A 13,206-nucleotide genomic window follows, 5' to 3' on the forward strand; every position below is an offset into this window, starting at 1 on the left:
TATCAAGTCCTGATAGTACTAAAAGGTTACCTCTCCCATGAAGACTCAGTTTTCCAACGCCAAATGAAGATGACTTCTTTTTCCCTTTATATTCATTGTTCTGGGTTCCTTTCTTATAATATTCATATTCTGCCTTTTATTATTTTGTACTTAAGATAATAAGATTGGGCGGGCCACGGTGGCTCAGCAGGCAAGAATGTATGCCTGCCATGCCAGAGGACCCGGGTTCGATTCCTGGTGCCTGCCCATGTAAAAATAAAAAATAAAAAAAATAATAAGATTATGGAATTTCAGACTAAATGAAACCTTACAGATCATTCTTGTTTGGGAAATATTTTGTACATCCTACAGAATTCTAAACAAGAGTACAGATTGATTTTTCACTATCCCTCTGCTTTTTCACTAGAGATAGTATCACTCACATTCCTAAGTTCTTCCATGGTGCTTTACGCAAAAAGGTGCAATTTCACATTTGTTGGATAAATTAGGGACAGCCATTTCAACCTGAAAAAAAATATATATGGATGAGGCAGATCACAAAAGAGCATGCTTCTTATGTTACTTAATGCTGTTGTAAATTGTTACCACATTGAGCAATACAGCCTGCAAAAAATTTAATCCATTATTTCATTAATTCATTTGCCCAGCATATACTTGGGTGAGACACTGTGAAGAGTTTTGAGGACAAATGGAATATTTACAGATTAGCAAGATGCTTGTTTAAGAGTTGTGATTGGGCCAAAGAGAAGTGTCCTGTCCGAGAAACTGTAGATGGAAAAATTCGATCACAGCCCAAAAACATGAGTGTGGTGGATAATTAGCAATAGGGGCTCCGTTCCTCACTCCTCTCTCTATCTATGTCCTTTATAATGTGCCTTTGTAGCTCTTCCCTTCAAAAGGTGAGTTTGGCTGTGTGGTGTAGTTTGGCCAGGGTAATGTTAGAGCTGAGCAGTTATAATATAGGCAAAGACTTAAAAGCACATTTCCTGTTTCTACTTCCTCTCTTACTTCATTGCCACGACCCTGGGAACATACCTAAACTAGCCTACTGAAGATGAGCTGTGTGAAACACATGGCCAAGTCTCCTATAGCTTTTGAGTTGTGACTGTCCTGGATCAGCCAACAGCCAGCTGACATGTAGATGTGTGAGCAAGCCCAGCCAACATCAGTGGAGCTACCCAGCATTAGTTGAATCCTGTAGGTTCATGGCTAAATAGATGTTAGGCAATCTTCAGTCCCATCCATCCTCTAACAAGGAAGTGATAACATTCAAGTGCAATGACTTTGTTTGTTTATATATCTAAGGATGATTGGGTCCAATGTTTATTGGATAATCAGAGATATTCTGGGAAATGGTTTTGTTGCATAAATTATTGTTTTTAGGTGAAATTTAAAAATACCAAGGACGGTTTCCGAGTCTATGGAATTTCTCTATTTGAAATCATAATAGAGGTAATGCTCAACTCTCTCATTAGCATGGACATTTCCACCATAGTTCTAGCAAATTAACATGGGCTATTTCTCCACGCCTGCAATTATCAATGTGCTAATGCATACTGAATGTATGGTTTAATAAAATTTGACAATAGCACGTTGCCTTTAGAGAGACAATTCAAGGGGCATCATAAGATTTTAGGAAATTGCGGTAAATTAAGATAGTTGTGTTATTTGTCATAGCTGCTCCTATTACTAGTCACTGGTGCTATCTCTAGTAAAAGATCAGTTTATATTGTCTCTTGAGTTTAACAAAAGGCCTCTTTTTTATTTAGTAGCAACGGTTTCCAGGGTCACTATAGTCTTCTGTTTATTGGTCAATAGAAAAGGTTTTTGTCTCAAATTCACTGACACTTTAAGAGTGCATCTCTCAATCTCAATTACAACTCTCCGGCTTACAGTGGGAATCTCAAGTGACCCATTAAATGATACATCATTTTCCTACAACTCATATCATACAAGCTGGGATTGAATACATTGCAATTGAAAAAAGAATTAGTAGCTTATGTTTCATCAGATACATTTCATGCTCATCCTGGGGTGTTTTCCTTCCACCTCTGGCCTAGCTACCTTCTCCTGGCAGAGCCAGCAGGAGCTGGTGTCAGGGCTTTCAGGGTATAAACATATGAATCTGAATTCCAAGCTCATCTCTTATGACAATGGGGCAAGTTAACTACCCTTTTTACCCTTAGTTTTTCTTTTGTAAGTGGTGATGATAATATCTACCTAGAAAGCTTGTTTTAAAGAAGTAAAGATCTTGGAGTTCAAAAGTGTCAGTTCCTTTTTTCACTAAGTCTTCTGAGTTTCTTTCATTTGGATTGCTAAACACCACTTATGTTAACAGTATTTTAAGTTGTAGATTTTATCAAAGATCAAGGATGTATCACAGTCCCCTTAGGTTTGGGAAGAGTATAGTGACATTTTGAATGTTGCTATTTCTGATATGCAACTTTGGGCTCTTGAGGAGGCAGTACACAGTAATTACACTTTTACTGACAATACTTTTCATTTATCAACATGTTTGGCTTACCAAAGCCAATATTCAATATAAATTAAAAAGTGCTTTACGAGTATCATCATAGTAAACATTGCAATTTCCCTTTATTAATAACGAAAACATATAGTTATTTGCTTAAAATCACTGATGTTAGAAAATAGGCCCTTTATTTTTTTGGTATCCCTAGCATTTGACATATTTCAAATATTTAATACATGCTTTGAATGGAAAGAGAAAATCCTAACTTCTGACTCCTAGAGCAGGACAGTTGTAGGCTGAAAACTATAAAGATGTAACTATGAGACTGTACTTCAGCACACTGGCATAAGAGGGAGATTTAATAGTTAAAAGAATTGGTAGAAAAGTTCATTTATCGCTGCTGCAGAACAAGCATGTTTTCTTGCGTAAAAGTAAACAGTACTGTGTGGATATGAGGAAAGAAGCACGTTCCTAATACATAACCAGAAAGTTACTGCTTTGATTTCACTTTGCTGGAGGGAATGACTTCTATTTGTTCTTTTAGCCATTCCTACTGCTTACATTCAACTAAATGTAGAAATGACTAATGGGCTATAATTCTGATCAAAACATATTAGAATAGTACGGTATGAAGGAAAAGAGGATTGCTTTTATCAAAGGCGAGATAGTACATCTAGGTTTTTGGGGAAAAAAAGTGTTTAAATGTCTTTGCCCAGAATTTTTTTTTAATCAAAGCTTTTACATTTATGAGTTTCCTGATGGAAGCAATGGGTAGTAGTCTTTGCTCAATTCGTTTCAAAGCAATATTGAGGAAAACTGTACAAAATATGCAGTAAGAAATTATTCTATGCCAGTCCCCAGGGTAAGGACTAACTGACAACATAATAGATTTTTTCCATTTTCCTGTTGAGAGTTCTCAGTGGTTGCAGACCACCCCTGGTCCTCTCCCACCATTTTCACTGACATTAATGGGAGACTTGTGCAGAAATAAGGTCATCTGCACTCTAATTTTTATTTATGGAATGAGATCATTCTATCTAATATCAAAGCTCCCTGGTACCTTGTTATACACTCAAATAGACAAAAGTAGAGTAGCAATTATGTGAGTGCTTTGGAGAAAAATTAAGACTTGGAAAAGTGTAACTTTGGAAACATTCATTTAAACTCAGGGATATTTTCAATAAAACAATAATAAACATTCCAAACTGGTTGCATTGTTTTTGTTCAAATCTTCTATCTCCTCTCTCCCAACTTTGTCTTCACAGACACATGAAAATTCTTTAGAGATGTGAATTGTGAGGAAATGACATTTCTTTTGCCTTGGTCTTCATTGCAAAATCATGTACAGTAATTGCTAAACATGAAGAACTTGGAAAAACAGTTCATTTAAATTTAAGGTAATTGAGGTCAGTGAGCAATATGCATTCACCTCATTTCCCATGGATAATAAAATTGTTGTACTTCTGCAGTTATTAAAATCCACATGTAATATTTCTCTTCCACAGCATCATGAAAGTTCCAACACCTTTCTCCTAGCCTCAAGTGGGTTTCTGTTACTGATTTCCTCTCCCGGTTCCTATATTCTTGCTCTTATTATCTCCCGCTCCCATTATCTGAAGTTTACACATCAATCCACCTATTGTTCTAGATGCTATTAAGAACTTTTTCATATTCCTACTATACCATAATTCCTTAGGATGTTTGGACTTGTATCTCCATTCTCTATCATAGTACTTGACCATAGACACACTTAAATGTTGGATGAATGAATAAGAAAGTGCTTTTTATAATATTTATGAGGGAGAAGGACTCATTTGTAGTGATCTCAGCATAGAAAACTAAAACTTGGCCTTACATTAAGTTTTCCTTATAAACTAATTTAAATCATTTAATATTGTTAGAGCTTTGCTGAAGTAGACAGAATTTTTGTCCATTGAATTCCTAATTTAAATATAGTAGGATTCAATTGTAATTTTGTTGGCCAGAATTCAGCAGAAGGTTAAGTTAGTTGGGCAAGCAGAGGATGATCTGATGATTTTGCTGTTGCTGGTGAGATTGCCTTTTATTTCCCTGAGAAAATAGAAGCAATGGAAGAGAACTTTCCCAAACTCCCATGGCCACAGCTAAACCCATACATCTGAATCCATATACATTCTCTGTCTTCTTCCCTGTTATAAACATCAGCTCGTCTGCTTTGCATCAGGTCCCAAACTCTCAACATGAGCCATTATCATTCCTTTCCCCAGGATTATGAAACATCCCCTCTATATGGACCATTCTTATCATGCTGTTAGCTCCCTTCAGTTAGGTTCCTATTTCTCTATGCCCTTTGACAGCAAATTCCTTAAAGAAATTGCCAGTACTCCTTGTCTCTGTTATTCTCCTCTTTTTGACACTAGCTCCAATCATGCTTTCACCAAAGCTTTTCCTGATCTCCACACTGCTACATAGTTCAGTACTTACTTCACTCCAGCCACCAACAGCATTCACTTGACTCACAGGATAGCTTTCTCTCTTTGTTCTCCTCCTAACTCAGTGGTCACTTTTTCTGAGTTTTCTTTGCTGTCCTTAAATATGGATATTTTAATTATATCTCAATAAAGCTATGAAGGATGAAAGAGATGAGGAAACTGCAGAAGGAAAGTTTTAAGCTTGCAGAGGTTGGTTCAGGAGGTTTAGGGAAAGAAGCCATCTCCATAACATAAAAGTACAAGTGAAGCAGCAAGTGCTGTGTAGACTCTGCAGCAAGTTAAACAGAAGATCTAGCTAAGATAATTGATGAAGGTATTTAAATTAAATGGCAGATTTTCAACATAGATTAAACAGCCCTATATTGGAAGAAGATGCCTAGCTAGATAGGAAAAGTCAATACCTGGTTTCAAAGCTTCAAAGGATAGGCTGACTCTCTTGTTAGGGGCTAATACAGTTGGTGAATTTAAATTGGAGCCAGTGCTCATGTGTCATTTTGAAAATGCTAGGGCTCTTAAGAATTATGCTAAACCTACTCTGCGTTTAAATGGACTAAAGTGCCTGTGTGACGGCACATCTGTTTATAACATGGTTGACTAAATATTTTAAGCCCACTGATGAGACATACTGCTCAGAAAAAAAAGATTTCTTTCAAAATATCACTGCTCATTGACAATAGACCTGGTCACCTAAGAGCTCCCATGGAAATGTACAATAAGATGAATATTGCTTTATATCTGTTAACACAACATCCATTCTGCATCCCATAGATAAAGAAGGTATTTTGACTTTCAAGTCTTATTTTCTTAAGGCTATAGCTGCCACAGATAGTGATTCCACTGACGGATCCAGGCAAAGTAAATTGAAAACCTTCTGGAAAGGATTCACCATTCTAGATGCCATTAAGAACATTTGTGATTCATAGGAGGAGGTAAAATAGCAACATGATCAGGAATTTGGAAGAAGTTGATTCCAACCCTCATGGATGACTTTGAGCCATTCAAGATTTCAGTGAAGAAAGTACCTGCAGATGTGGTAGAACTAGTAAGAGAATTAGAATTAGAAGTAGAGCCTGAAGGTATGCCTGGATTGCTGCAATCTCATGATAAAGCTTGAACAGATAAGGAGTTGCTTCTTATGCATGAGCAAAGAAAGTGGTTTCCTGAGATGAAATCTGCTGGTGAAGGTATTCATGAGACACATGTTAATAGTCTTGCATGAGGTAATGCACAGTTGTTTTTTAGACCTTAAAGTTTTAGGTCTAAACTTTAGGTCTAAATCATTCTGACCCAGAATGATTCTGCTACAACTTTATTCTATAGGAAGTTTATTTTAAAGGGATTTAGATTGCTCATCTTCCAAAACATGATAGCTAAGTCCAGGGTACATTGTGATACTTCAGTTAAGTATGCTAATGCAGTAAAAGAAACATCCAGTGTCTTAAGAAATAATAGGGAAACGTTATTTGCACATAGGCTCACATAAGGCAAGTATACCCTGCTTTTCTTTTTATAGTTTTAGATCGGACATGATTTTCATGTGTGGCAAGGATCTTTCAGTATATGATAACTACATTTCAGTGAGTAGTGGTCCACAGCGCTTGACAAATTGTGTCAGCATTTCTCAAGCTTTTGCACTGAACTGCTAGTAATACCAGAGGAGAGCACCATGCACTCTCAAGGGGCTGGCTGTGTAAACCAAAGCCATCAACAGCAAATTCAAAAGTAATTCATGTTTTGTTATAACAATTAATGGAGTTTTCCATTCTTTTCCATAATACGTCTGGAGTTTTTGTGTCTGGATATAAAAATATTATGAAATAGTTTCAATTTACTTCTTTCCCCCCAAATCCTCAAAATTAAATAGAGGATGAACCACGTTTATCCTGTGGCTTCACACAGTCCCTGAAACCTGACTTCAGTGCAAGGCCCTGATATGAGTCTTACTTCACCATCTCTGGAGAACAGCAGAAATGACCATCCTCGTTAGACACGACTCTGACAGCTATTGAACCAACCTAACTGCCTATGAGGACTGCTCTCTGATCATATGGCTGCTTTTGGCAGCTGATAACTTCCTGTCTGATCCAAACCCCATCACTAATGGAATGATGCATCACTGTGTAATGGGTCTTGTTTTATTCATCCTGTTCTATTAAGCCAAGATCAATAATGCACCTAACATGCTGAAAGCTAATGTTATACCCAAGTTTCACTACAGTGTCACCCATCCCAGCACAGAACGTCATTTAATAATGCTGGAATGCCTAATAAGATTTTAATTACCTAGGTTTCTAGAGCACTGTAATACCATTTCAACTCTAATTCATTTAGGGATTTACTGAGCCCTGAATGGACCAGGGACTGAACTGCTAGAAAAACCGTAGAGAAGGAGCTTACAAATGAGAGCCATGACCTCAGTCAAGCCAGGGAGGAATGAACCAACAAGTCTGTTCACATGTGGCTGTTTTAAAGGAAAAATAATTATCGATTTTCTGAATTTTCGGTGGGATGGGAATCGTCTGATTCAGCCCATTTATGCTCAAGGTCATAGAGTTACACGGTTGAAGACTCAGGATGACCCCTGTCACCAGGGCCCTCTTACTTGCTCTTGGAATGACTTTTTGCTGCTTTTCATACCTGGCTCCTTACTTGTTCACTTTATTGCTGTTGGGTAGGTGCCAGAACTTAACCAAAAGAAGAAAGAAAAAAAAAAGCAAAGAAAAGTTTTGTCTCTCTCTTTTAGATTAGTTATATGAATATGGGTTAATAGTACCAGGGTAACCTACATCCCAGAGCTGGTGTTCTGTGGCAGTAGATGTTGGGAGAAAGTCCCGGCATGGACTCCAGGCCTCCTAAGTATAACTACCTTTCACGGTAAAGAATGCTGCCTTTGATTGTGGAGCAAGTGTCCTTTCTGCAGGAATGAACCAGGCAACAAGCAGAGCTTTCAGGACAGGAACATATAGCCTTTAAGTGATAGTTTTCTGTTCATATAAAGTGCTGCATCCCTGTGTGAAGGGACTGATGGGCATATGGAAAGGTTTGCTACCCTGACATCCTGTTCCCAAGTGAAAGTGAAAGTGAAGATCAGTAAGATTGAGTTTTCTGGGAGCCATTGGACCCTCTCTGTTGTCACAGGCTTCATGAAAAATGTCAAGTGCAATGGCTCCTTCACACAGTGGTTAGATAGGCAGATCTTTGGTCTCTTGTAGCTCTGCCTCCTTGCTAAGAACAATGTTTGTGCCTCTGATTTTTAGCTCCAGGTTATAGCTCTTAGGCCTGCTTCTTCTGTGGATGAGGCCCTCTCTTGATTGATGTTTGGTTGTTGCTTTCCAAAGGTCTCCAGCAGTTCTGTACTGGGCAGGCTGCATTGTCTGTGTGTCTTGGAAGCCTGTCTTGACCCCTGTGGCTGAGCCCCCACCCTTCAGCTCATTCATTTGCACCCTCCATTATCCTGTTGCCATTCAATTCATTCTCAGCCTGTCACAAAGGACCTTGAAAAGTCAGAGGAGCAGCTTGCTGAGAATGCAGGCTTTCTCAGATTGCAGGTATCTGTCTGCAGAAATTGAGTATGTTTTGGGTAGCATCTTCTCCTAATGTACCAGCAGGGTTGCACAAAATTCATGTAGTAGAAAACAGTGTCACTGTTCCACAAGGATGGTTAACCTTTTAACTGAAGAGAAAACTGAGATGTGAATATAGTGATTTAAGGTCACCCGATTTTTTAATTAGTGCTTTGAAAAGAAAAATTCATTGTGGTATCATATACATAATATAAAAATTTTCCATTTTAACCATTTTTGAGTGTGCAATTTAGTGTCATTAATTACCTTTACAGTATTGAACTACCATCACTGCCATCTTTACAAAAACATTTAATTATAAATTAGTGTTTTTTGAGGCTATCTGATTCTAGGGGTTAAGAATTATATTTTAAATCTTTAGTTTTCATCAGTCAGCCAAGATATTTATCTTTGCAGGGTATAACAAAAAGGTTTTCAATTTTCCTAGTATCTAGACATATTCTATATGTTTAGTTTTCCTGTAATGATGAGTTCATATTAATTTGAAACATAATTCCTTTGGGGGGAATAGCTAAGACTTAGTCTTTTATATATATTCTGTTGGATTCAGGCCATGGTAACTATCTCCAGGGATGTGGCTGCCCCACTTACCATCCCTGGTATGGTCTTGTTCAAAGCTCAAGACAATTTATTAGGTGGTTATAGATCAAAGCAATACAATGTGTTACACTTTTGTAAATTGTGTAATGATTTTACTGTTCTCTGGAATCTGGGAACTGATGACTGGTGTAATAAAAGGGTTGCTAATTGTAATATTCATATCATGTGTTCACACAGGAATTTCTGTAAGCTCTAAAGTCAATTCTAGAAAACTCCGGAAACCATATTTAATTGTAGTTCTCTTTCTTACTGTTACTGACTCAGCCTCAGAATCTCTCTCAGCACAGTTTCCAAGTAATTAGATTTGGCACTAAAGTTTAGTTCTAATTATCATCTAGGAAAATGTGATAACATACCATCATTGGGATAAGACTGCTTCAGAATACTAGAAAAAAATGATTGTTTCATATTTATTGAGTATTCATGGTAATACTAAGCGAAGAGAGAATCAAGAGAATTAGTATGGTTTGGTACTGTTGAAGTGACCAAATGTATCCTTGTGGATAATATTTATTCTGGTATAATGAAAAAGCTCTTACATCCTTTCCTTTGTAATATCAGGAAATATGAAGTAAACATTAGGGATGTAAAGAAACACCAGTAGCTCAAATACCCTGCTATAGACACTGAACGATGCTGACATGGTCACTAAGCTCTTTCCACTGCTGCTGACACTTTTCTCCCTTAAGGTTTTGTTTATTCATGCATGCAAGCGTTCTTTCATTTATTCGTTCACTCATTCAGTAATGTTTATTGCTTTCAAGGTACTCTGTCAGACCAGTGTACACAGACTAAAACAATGAAATCCATTTTTTCCCAAGAGCTTTGCAGGTTTTTTTCCTTGTTTTGTTTTTGATGGCAAGCAACTTCATAACTTTTTCTCATAGAAAAAAAAAATTAAAGGATCAAAAGAAGAATTAAGTTTTTAGGCAAAAAGAGCATATATGCCTGCTACAGAAAGTGCCAATGGAGGGTGCCTGTATTTCATTCATTTTGAAATATACTTTTTTAGAGGTGTGGACAAGGTGCTGGGGACCACAGGCGAAGCTCTAGAAAGAGGAGGAAATTCTCAGATTAGAATATAGCAGAAGATGAGGTTGGAAAGGGATCAAATCATGAAGGTCTTTATATGTATGGTATCCATGAATTTGTGATTGAACCTGTGAGTATGGGTAAAGGTTTGAAGGATATTGATGTAAAAATATGTATATATATATTAGAAAATGGCCCTGCTGGTGAGGCAGTGAGTAGATTAGAAAGTGAGACTAGGAGTAAGGACACCAGGAGGAGAAGTGACAAGTGCTGCCCTACAAGCAGCCTTGGTGCAGAAGTAAGGGGACAGATTCTAGAGATACTTCAAATGTGAAGGATTTTGGTGATCGACTGACCATGAGACTCAGTCACTAAGATAGGAAATTCAAAATAAGTGTTCCACTGCTTTTGACATGTTGACTTTATTGTTGTCCTGGGACATCCAGGTGATGCTAGCCCAGGAGGCAGTGGCATATAAGGATTTAAAGATTGGCAGACAGGTCAGGACTGGGAATTAGGCTGTCATCAGTCAATATAGATGGTAGTTCTTTTAGTTTGTAAACTGCTGGAATGCAGTATACTAGAAATGGAACAGCTTTTAGAAAGGGAATTTAATAAAGTACAAGTTTACAGTACCAAGCCTATAAAAAATGTCCATACTAAGGCATCTAGGAAAAGATACCTTAATTCAAGGAAGGCCGATGGGTCTAAAACACCTTTGTCAGCTGGGCAGTCATGAGGCTGGCATCTTCTAGTCCCTTGCTCCTGGGCTCTATTGCCTTAAGCCTTTGCTCCTGTGGGGGTTCCTCAATTTGCTTCTCCAGGGCTGGCTTTCATCTCTTGGCCTCCCTTGGCTCTTTCCAGGTTCTGGCTTGCTTTGCATCTCATGGCAATATCTGCTGGGCTCCACGCATCCTCGGACATTTGTATCTCTGCTCTCCGAATGTAGGCATCTGTGTCAGCTCTGCTGTGAAGTTTCTGTCAGCTCTGTTGTTTCTGAAGTTTCTCCAAAATGTTTCCCCTTGTAAAGACTCCAGTAAACTAATCAAGACCCACCTGGAATGGGTGGAATCACAGCTCCTTCTAATCAAAAGTTAATAACACAATTGGGTGTGTCACATCTCTATGGAGATGATCTAATCAAAAGTTTCCAACCTGCGGTGTTGGATGAGGATGAAAAGAAATGGCTGCTCCTGCAAGATTGGGTCAAGGGTAAAACATGGCTTTTTTGGGTACATAATATTTTCAAACTGGCACTATAGTTAAAGCCTTTGATGCAAAATTGCCCAGGATGAGAGTGGAAAGGGGTAAGAGAGGCAAAGTTAGAATGCAAGGAAAGCCTTCACTACTGACCTAGCCCTTATTTACCCTCAAACTTTAGATAGATTTGATAGACCTGTAGAGGTTCAAAGAAACCTTTCTTCTCTGAAAAGGATTAGCTGAAAAAAAAAATGTTTGCTAGCTAGTATAGTACATTCTGGTACCGTAGGGAACTCTTGAATATATGAGATTAAAATTGAATATTTGGTCAATGACCAAAAACTGAAGCAAACCATTGCTTGACGCCTTAGAATTTGTGAAGAACTGAGCGGCAGAATTTCATTGAGTGTGAGTATCAGAAAGTCATTAGTACATTTATGAGGGGTGTACGCTGAGATATTCACCCAAATGTATTCAAGTTTATTTTATGACACCCACCCAACATAGTTAAATGTCAACCTTATTATGTTCCTACCCTATGAATAAACACAGTCATTTATATTTGTTTGTACTATTAATCTTTCATCTTTTAAATAATGTATGTCAAAAAAATTTAGGAGGTTTCCAATGAATGAAAAATAAATTATATTTTCACTAAGGTCAAGAAAGGCAAAAAATACTTCTCTAAGTTACAACAGGACCCTGTTGCTATTCTGAAACACATATGTTAGACTTAGTACATAATACTCCTGCTTTTCAAATCAGCAAAAAACTTCTGATGTAAAGCCAGATGTGGCTGGCTATATTGATCTGTTTATATTTCTGAAAAGAATGTCTCTGGATTGGGAAAACTTCACTTCTACAATCAGCACCCCATTTTTTATGGTTTATCTGATATCTCAAAATTTTTCCTTCCTTGTTCTATGAACGTTCTGTATGAAATGTATGTTCCTAAAGATTGGGGCAGTGTTTAATTAAATTCATTAACACATATTTATTGGATGCGTGCCATTTTCCATGGTTTGTTGTAGAAATTGAAGGTACCATGTTGAATTGGACCAACATGGCTCCTGTCCTGTCACCTTGCAATCGAGAGGGAAAGACAAATAGATGCACAGGGTTAAAAATGAGGACGTGGTAGAGGCTCTGATATTAGAAGTCCATGGAACCATAGGAGTAGGCAGCAAGAGGCTAAGTAAATCTAGAGGTTAAAGAAGGGCAACCCAGGAAAAGAACTATTTGAGCTGACACCTGAAGATGACTGGCCAAGGTGAATCAGCATCAGAAAGAGAAGGTACCAGAAAGGAGAGTAAGGGAAGGCCCAGATGCTAGAAAGCACATGGCACCTCGGTACAGAAGTTCTAGATACCTGAAGTGCAGCATATGAGATGGAGAGTCTCATATCCTGTTTTTGGAGAGACATCAATCCTGTTTTTGAAACAGGTTATATTTTTCCCCTTTGAAATGCAATGTTTCTTGACTTACTGCTTTGCCAAGGTCTTTGACCTTTGGTGTGGTGAAATGCTCTATGCCCCAAATGGAGTTGGCAGTGGGAGCCTGTTGTAGTGTAGCCTCTCTTACAAATATTCTATTAGTCTTATAAATTCTGCTAGGGCTTTGCCGAAGTAGCAGTTGATTGTTCTTTTTTGGGGGATTTCTTATCTAAGAAACTTGAAATAGAATGAAAAGCAAAGCTATGGGGCAGTACGTTGGGATCAAAAAAAAAAAAAAAAGCAGTCAATAAACTTTCTTGCCAGCCTGGTAGGCGGCTGAAAAACAAGTTTAACCTCCAACAGTACATCACTGAGTATTCCATAGTGACCTCTGAGAAACTGTTCCTTGTCACTGG

General features: G+C 37.9%; 1 protein-coding gene and 1 long non-coding RNA gene across 3 annotated transcripts in view; one reads left to right on the top strand and one right to left on the bottom strand.

Annotated features, from left to right (window-relative positions):
* Positions 1-13,206, top strand: part of KCNB2 (potassium voltage-gated channel subfamily B member 2) — a 416,859-nt gene that overhangs the window by 132,361 nt on the left and 271,292 nt on the right. The gene's annotated exons all lie outside the window — the stretch shown is intronic.
* Positions 352-13,206, bottom strand: part of LOC143688732 (uncharacterized) — a 32,593-nt gene continuing 19,738 nt past the window's right edge. Inside the window, exon 3 of the long non-coding RNA XR_013178260.1 lies at positions 352-504. This is a non-coding gene — a long non-coding RNA (uncharacterized LOC143688732). The remainder of the gene's footprint in view (positions 505-13,206) is intronic.

The sequence above is a fragment of the Tamandua tetradactyla genome, chromosome 6, assembly GCF_023851605.1.
Source record: "Tamandua tetradactyla isolate mTamTet1 chromosome 6, mTamTet1.pri, whole genome shotgun sequence".
Lineage (NCBI taxonomy): Eukaryota > Metazoa > Chordata > Mammalia > Pilosa > Myrmecophagidae > Tamandua > Tamandua tetradactyla.